The sequence below is a fragment of the Lactuca virosa genome, chromosome 5 (assembly GCF_052849685.1).
Source record: "Lactuca virosa cultivar CGN04683 chromosome 5, Lactuca_virosa_CGN04683_v6, whole genome shotgun sequence".
Classification (NCBI taxonomy): Eukaryota; Viridiplantae; Streptophyta; class Magnoliopsida; order Asterales; family Asteraceae; genus Lactuca; species Lactuca virosa.
In genome coordinates, this window is record NC_136430.1 from 50,090,049 (window position 1) to 50,098,217 (window position 8,169).

The following is an 8,169-nucleotide window of genomic DNA, read 5'->3' on the forward strand; positions in this document are numbered from 1 at the left end:
CATAAATCTGAACTTTGGTAAGAAAGTCAATAAAGTATTGATTTCTAGAAGTCCAGCTGATTTCTGAGTACATGTCAAATAAGTGTTATGCTAATAATCATCATGTTAGTGGGAGCATGATAATTATTGTTAGTCTTGCAAGTTAGCAATGTTAATTATAGAAAACAAAAGTTTCAATTCGTAAGGCTGCAAGGATTGAAAAAGTTGTTTTGCTATAATTAAGGGAGAGGATATACTTCATTTCAGTTCTAAAGGCTTAGATTGAGACCTTAATCATCTTTAGTCAAGAATATATATATGAATTTCATGTTGGATTGGTTCAACTTAAGGAAATTCTATATATTGCGTTCTCAAAATTCGATTATGATTACGGTATCCCTCTTCATAGTCAAATTTTGAAAACATGGCAAATAAAAATATTGTAGCAAAAGACTGGTCTAGAATCATGTCTTTATGTGAGACATCATGAATCGTGTACCATTTGCTTTGGGTACAGGATCGATTGCATGTGCTATAATATTTTTCATTTCTAAATTTTTCCAAATACCCAGAGGCATTAAGAAGGGAAAAGGTCTAGAATTGGATATTACTAAAATGATTAAGCAATTGTCGAGGACAATCTGAGGTTTACCAAAGATTGGTTGCTCAGGGACAGTTGGAAGTATAGTGCTAATTTTGGAAGGACCATATTGACATATTCTGAAAAGAGGCATCTCTTATTCAGAAGTGATAGTCAAAATGAGAATATGGAGTTGTCTCCATAGGTGGAAGTTATCTGTGTAAGATTAGAAAACTTAATGCAAGAAGCATGTCCAAAGCAATGTACTTTGAATATGAGACTTAGTTTCCATGGAGTTGATCTCCATTGGAATACCTTATAATGACTGTTGACAAGTCTTTGTGACTTTGTACATATTCATTACAGGAGGGTCAGTGCATATAAGTTTAAAATCTAAACAGATTTCGATAAATGATAGGAATTCGAAATTCTCACATTTTTCGATAAGGATTTGGGAGTGTGAAATTAGAATCATTAAAATTATGTTCAATTAGTTTATTTCACAAAGTAAGGATCATAGACAAACATAGAGTGCATACTTGGTGTATGGCAAAGTTATTGTTTAAGAAAAACATAGCATAAATGCTTGGAGCATGGGACAACTAGTGTTTTTAATTCAAGTATAAAGTTGATAAGACCGAAACAATGAATAATGAGTAATCATTATGGTGATAAATAAAAGTGTTTATTTATATTCATAGGGTTTGATACCATATTTGATTCATTTATTCTTGTGTTTCACTTTGCATGTTTTGACTTCCAGAATAACTAAGTCGCTCTTCCTGAATGATTAAGTTATTCAAACCATCCACAGTCGGTCATATATATTAGAAGTAGATATGAATCAAGACTGTCATGGGTTGGTTTGTAGAGGTCCAAGTTGGTGGACAAAGTGGTGCTACAACACTCATGAGTGCTCATAAGTTCTGAGTATTGGATTCAACCCACGCTCATTTGAATCACTTCATGGATTTTATCACGAGTGATCATGAGACGATAATATCTTATATTCTTAAAACCCAGAGATATGAGTTGTTACTATGAGTTGGTTATACATTGATTGCACGAAAACGCATTGGTAACTCGATGTTATAAAACGTGCCTTTGTGTATGATTCAACAAGTAGTAGAACAAGCCATATGAGTCGAAGTTTATCCATTCCTTTTACCTTCGGGATAAAAGCGATATATGTGGGCCCCTCGATGATTTAAAGATGATACATGTGAGTGCTTGGCCAAGCCAGGACTGATTTGATTTGTTCAATCAGTCAGTCATCATGAATCGGAAATCGGGAAACAACAAATGGACAGAGAGAATGATTGATAATCCATGTCTCAGTCCATATGATATCTAGAATGGAGGAATATATGATCCCTTATCTAATGGACAAGTCATTGACAAAGGTCAGAGTTCATCGACAAGGTCAGAGTTCGACAGAAGCTTTTGAGAGCTACGATTGCTGATCGGTTCCTGAAGTCATAGGCAATAATAGTTTTAGACTTATCCAAGTGGGAGACTATTGGATTAATGTCTAAGTCCATAACTATAATTGGTAAGACTTGACCCGACCCGACATGGTCCATTTGGGTTGCATGGCATCATGCATATGGATAGACTATAATGAGAGAAATAACACTTAAGGTTGGTTAATATATTATAAGTTCTAATATATTAATAAAGTTATTTAATTAGTATTGATCAAGACTTAATTTGGAATTAATTAAGTGATCAAAAGGAGACTAATTAAATATATGGGTTGATTGTGTAAATCATTCATTCTTATATATGTGGGCTTGTGATCCAAGATTCCTTATGTTGGACTAAGTCCATGGGGTGACCCATGGATACTCCATGGAGGTTAAAATCCATGGAGCATAAGGAATGGGTAAAGTTATGAGTTACATGGTGTAACCCTAATAGCCACCATATAAAAGAATCCCATGGCTCAAGAAATCGTGCACTAATGTGTGAGTGTGAGGGCTAGACGATTTCAAGGAGTGTTCAAGTTTCTCTCAAGTTATTCCAAGTGTATTTGGTGTTGTGTGAACCATTTGAGGTGTCACACTTGGGGCACTAGGCACTCAAGCTTCATGAAGACATTCTACATCAAAGAGGTATGTATTCTATCTTGTTATATTTATTATTTTGTATGCTAGATTAGGATAATAACTTGGATGTTCATAATTGTATGTATAATAGAGAAAACATAGATCCAAGGTATTTAGGGTTGCATGTACACTTAGGAGTGTTAGAATGCGCAAAACCCATCAATAACATCAAGTTACTGATGCGTTTTCGTACAATCAATGTACAACCAACTCATAGTCAACAACTCATATCTCTACGTTTGAAGAATATAAGATATTATCATCTCATGATCACTCGTGATAAAATCCATGAAGTGAGTCAAATGAGCGTGGGTTTAATCCAATACTCAGAACTTATGAGCACTCATGAATGTTGTAGCAACTCTTTGATATGTCCAACACCTTAGAAATCTACAACTAACTTCATGACAGTCTTGACTCATACCTACTTCCAACATATGACCGACTGTGGAGAATTTGAATAACTTAGTCATTTGGAAAGAATAACCTAGCTATTTTGGAAGTGAAAACAAGAAAAGTGAAACACAAGAATAATATTAATCACTCTATGGTCCCAAGCACCTTTGAGAGTAAATAAAACACCTTTTATTTAAACAACATATTGATTACTCATTATTCATTGTATAATGTTTCAAATAGTCAACTTTATACTTGAATCAAAACAATAGTCATCCCATGCTCCAAGGATGCACACTATGTTTGTCTAAGATCCTTACTATGTGAAATAGACCAATTGAACATGATTCCAATGATGCTTATTTCACAATCCCAAATCCTTATTTTAAATGTAAGAATTCCAAATTCCTGCCACTTACCGAAATTTGTTAGATTCTAAACTTATATGCATTGATCCTCTCGTAATGACTATGCACAAAGTCACAAAGACTTGTCAAAAGACATTACAGAGTATTCCAATGGAGATCAATTCCATGGAAACGAAGTCTCAAATTCAAAGTACATTGCTTTGAACATCCTTCTTGCATTAAGTTTTCTAATCTTCCACAGATTTAATGGATAACTTCCACCTATGGAAATATTTGCATATTCCCATTTTGACTATCATTTCTGAACAAGAGTTGCCTCTTTTCAGAATATGTCAATATGGTCCTTTCCAAAAATTTAACAATATACTTCCAATTGTCCATGAGCAACCAATCTTTGGAAAACCTTAGATTGTCCTCGTCAATTGCTTAATCATTTTAGTCATATCCAATTCTAGATATTTTCCCCTCTTAATGCCTTAGGCATTCGAAAAATTTAGAAAGGATAAATATTATAGCACATGTATTCTATCCTATATCTGAAGCATATGGGACACGATTCATGATGTCTCACATAAAGACGTGATTATAGACCAGTCTTTTGCTACGATATTTTTTATTTGCCATGTTTTCAAAATTTGACTATGAAGAGGGATGCCGTAATCATAATCGAATTTTGAGAACGCAATATATATAAAATTTCCTTATGTTGAACCATTCCAACATAAAATTCATATATATATATATATATATATATATATATATATATATGAATATATATATATATATATATATATATATATATATATATATATATATATCCTTGACTAAAGATGATCAAAATCTCAATCTAAGCTTTTAGAATTGAAATGAAGTATAAGTTGCTCTCCCTTAATTATAGCAAAACAACTTTTCCCAATTGAATTTTTTTTGTTTTCTATAATTAACACTTAACATAATAATCATGCTCCCACTTACATGATAATTATTAGCATAACACTTATGCTCCCACTAGCTTTGATATGTATCCAGAAATCAGCAGGACTTCTAGAAATCAATACTTTATTGACTTTCTTACCAAAGTTCAGATTTTTGATACAAGATGCTTTGATTAAACTTTATCAAAATCATACACTTTTTCTTAGACAGCTCATATGAGTGTCTAAACAATTTTTAGAACTATGAAAAGGGATACCGTAATCATAGTCTTAATTGCTTAGACCATTGCCATTTCTCAGAAGTCCATGTTAGTGTGCCAGTTAACTACACACGCTCCACTAACGACTTTGAGAATGCAAATATCACAATTGCTATCTACCTAAAATATACTTAGTGAAAGCGTTTCCTTACCATCATTTTCATGAATCGAAGAGAAACCTTATGACACTTAGATTTTTTATGGTGTATATGTTCCTATCCATTTGAATTTGTCATAACCACAAGGGAACGTTAGTGACAAATCCAAACTCATATGGATCGAACTTGTACAATCTTAACTTCTGGCCACTTGGCAGCACAAGGGCCTACCATTGCTTCCAGGTTGTTATGCAAACAATTGAGAACTCACAGAACTAACATACATAGTCAACTTTAACTGGAATGAGCATAGAAATAAGAATTTGTCAACACGATAGGTTACAACCCTCAAGTCGTGTGCTAGTGATAAACAATAGGTTTCACTCTTGATTAGTTTTGAAACTTTCAAGACCTTTAAGACTCCCACTGTCCTCATGACATATAAGATTCTCTTGTCAAGAACCATTCCTTGACAAACAAACATTCAAGAGTTAGTGCGGATTCTTATCAAGAAAAACACTTCACACAATTGGTCTTAGTTGGTCTTTGTCTTATCCAAGTCATCACAACTTGCTAATTTCAAATGTACAATAATAAGAACCATCTGATTCTACATTTGACAAGTGTTTAAAACCTTTCTTAAGATTTTGTCACTCAAATTACAATCTTGGATTATTACTCTATGACTCAATTTTGGAACGAAGTATGATTCGTCTTTTGATTTAACCATTTCAACAATTCAACATTCTTCTTCTTAGTCAAACAAATGCACTAAGATGTCCTTAGAGAATCAATTGTGATATGATTTCATAATCACTAAGATAATCATAAAACAAGATACTCAAGTACTCTCCCATCTTTTCAGATTTGAGAAACTTTTATCTTTCTGCTTAATTTAATTCTTCTCATCCGTTCTGCCTTACATTGAAACTTTTCCAATGTTTTAGAATTACACTTAAACTTGTAAGCATAACAATATTTACTAAACTTTAGTAAATCATGACAGATAGTCTTATCGTTCTCTGTGGTGGACCTGACCAGCGCACACTCTCAAGTGTACCCGATCCCTTAATCCTTCACTTGACTAACTTATACATGTGATCAAGGAATTAGTCTTAATTTCCCAAGGATGAAAATTCTCATTCATCATACAATACAAGTTGCATGATTCCAAGTTTCTATCCAACTGAAACTTGGGTGATGAGAATCTTTCCTAATTTGGTAAATTGTGACACTACCATAAACGAAAGAATCAAATCCATTTTTCCAATATTGCTATCAATGGAATCATATAAACAACAATTTTTTTTTCACAAATGCCATTGTAAGGATATTTAAAATAAAAAAAAATTAAAACTTTTTTCATTTATTTTTAAAACTTGCGGAAAAACTTATCCTTGCAAATGCATATGAAAAACATGTTGTTATTTATTCCTAAGCAATCTGTCACAACTCTTAAGCAACAGCTCAAAATTCTGATCACCGAACCATGCGATCGAAATCCATCTTTGCTATCTGAATCAGCATATTCTTCCGTTAAGCTTCCTCTCTTCTTTGATTCTTAAAACATCAACATGTGTCTTAGTCACATCATGTAATAAGAATCTCAGAATAGTAACTTAATAGAGTTAGATAGCGGACTTTACTCGAAGTAGAGTCAAACCTTTTTGACTTTATCAACCTTATGATCTTTCAGGTAAACAGGGTGGCTTCACAACCAATGCCACTTCCTTTGGCAATAGAAACATATAGACTCTTTGGGAATGGTACACGTGACTATCTCAGACTTGGCCTTTCTCTTTACCATTTGGTCAACCGAGTTGACTATGGCCGATCCATTTCCATTGGGAAGAGAAAGCTTTTCTGGATTTCCAATGTTACCATTGTTAATGTCCATGGAAGTTTGGTAAGTCGATCTTCCAATCAAATTTGCTTTACCGGTGCGCCAAATCATTGTTGATTCAGCAGCATCAAGAAAATAGGTAATATCATTAAGAGTCATGTCATGGTCCGTCACATAGTAGTCCTAAAGGAGCTCACTATGTGACTTAGAAAGTGAATGAAGAACCCAGTCAATAACCAACTTCCTCAAGACCTTGACACCCAACTCTCTCGGCTTGTCAATAATTGACTTCATCTTCAAGATGTGAGCATTCATAGACTTTTCTTGCTAATAGGGCTTGAGTGACCTTGAACTATTCAAGAACTATTCAAGTTAGTTGATTTAGGTCCTTAATATAACACCCAATATGAAATATTAAGGCTAGGACCCAACACAATATTTTATAACTTGGAAGAGGGATGCCGTAATCCAAGCTATAAAATATTTGTGACGAGTTTTGAGCATTCTAACACTCCTAAGTGTACATGCAACCCTAGAAAACCTTGGATCTATGTTTGTCTAAAGTACATGCAAAATACTTTTTTCCAAGGTTCATAATCCTATCTAGCATACATGCGGAACATTAATCATAAAAGATGGCTAGGATTACATACCTTGTAATTGTTTTGATTCCTTGAAAACCTTGAGAGCCTAGCACCCCAAGTGTGATGCCTCAAATGTTTCACACAACACCGAATGCTCTTGGAATAAACTATGAAAGAATTGTCTAACACTTGAAATAGGCCTTGCCCTCTTGTCTCACTAGTGTAGCCGATTTTGGTTGCTAAAGGTATGATTATATAGTATGTTGCATTAGGGTTACACATGTAAACCCTAATGTAACATGGCTCTTCATTTCCATGGCCCATGGGTTTGTAACTCCCATGGAGCATCCATGGAGCATCTTATGGACCTTAGCCCAACTAGATTATCCATGGAGCATCTTGCCCACTATACAAGTATGGATGATATACACAATCAACCCATGTATTTAATTAGTCTCCTTTTTGATCACTTAATTAATTCTAGATTAATTCTTGATCAATACTAATTAAATAATATTATTAATATATTAGAACTTATAATATATTAATAAACCATAAGTGTTATTTCTCTAATTTTAGTCTATCCAATTGCATGATGCCATGCAACCCAAATGGAACATGCCGGGTCGGGTCAAGTACATACCAGAAATAGTTATAGACTTAGACACCTTATCCAACAATTTGAAGGTAGGCGAATGACGATTCACCAATTTCCACCATGAAAAATGAAATAGGTATTAGGTTTTAATTGGTTTGAAACTCCTAGATCATTTGAGATTCATTGAACTCTTCAATGTCATGTTTAAATCTTGATTGTGCCCTTCAAGTTTTATGATTGGGATGCTGAGGATCACAAAACAAGGTGTGAATAACCATGCAAATTAACTTGGTATCCTTAATTTTATCACCTAATCGATGTGCCGGTTAACCACACGCACTCCACCGATCTATGATAAACATTAAGTTACCCTTCGCTACTCTTATTAGTCCATGTTAGTGTGTCGGTTAACCACACACG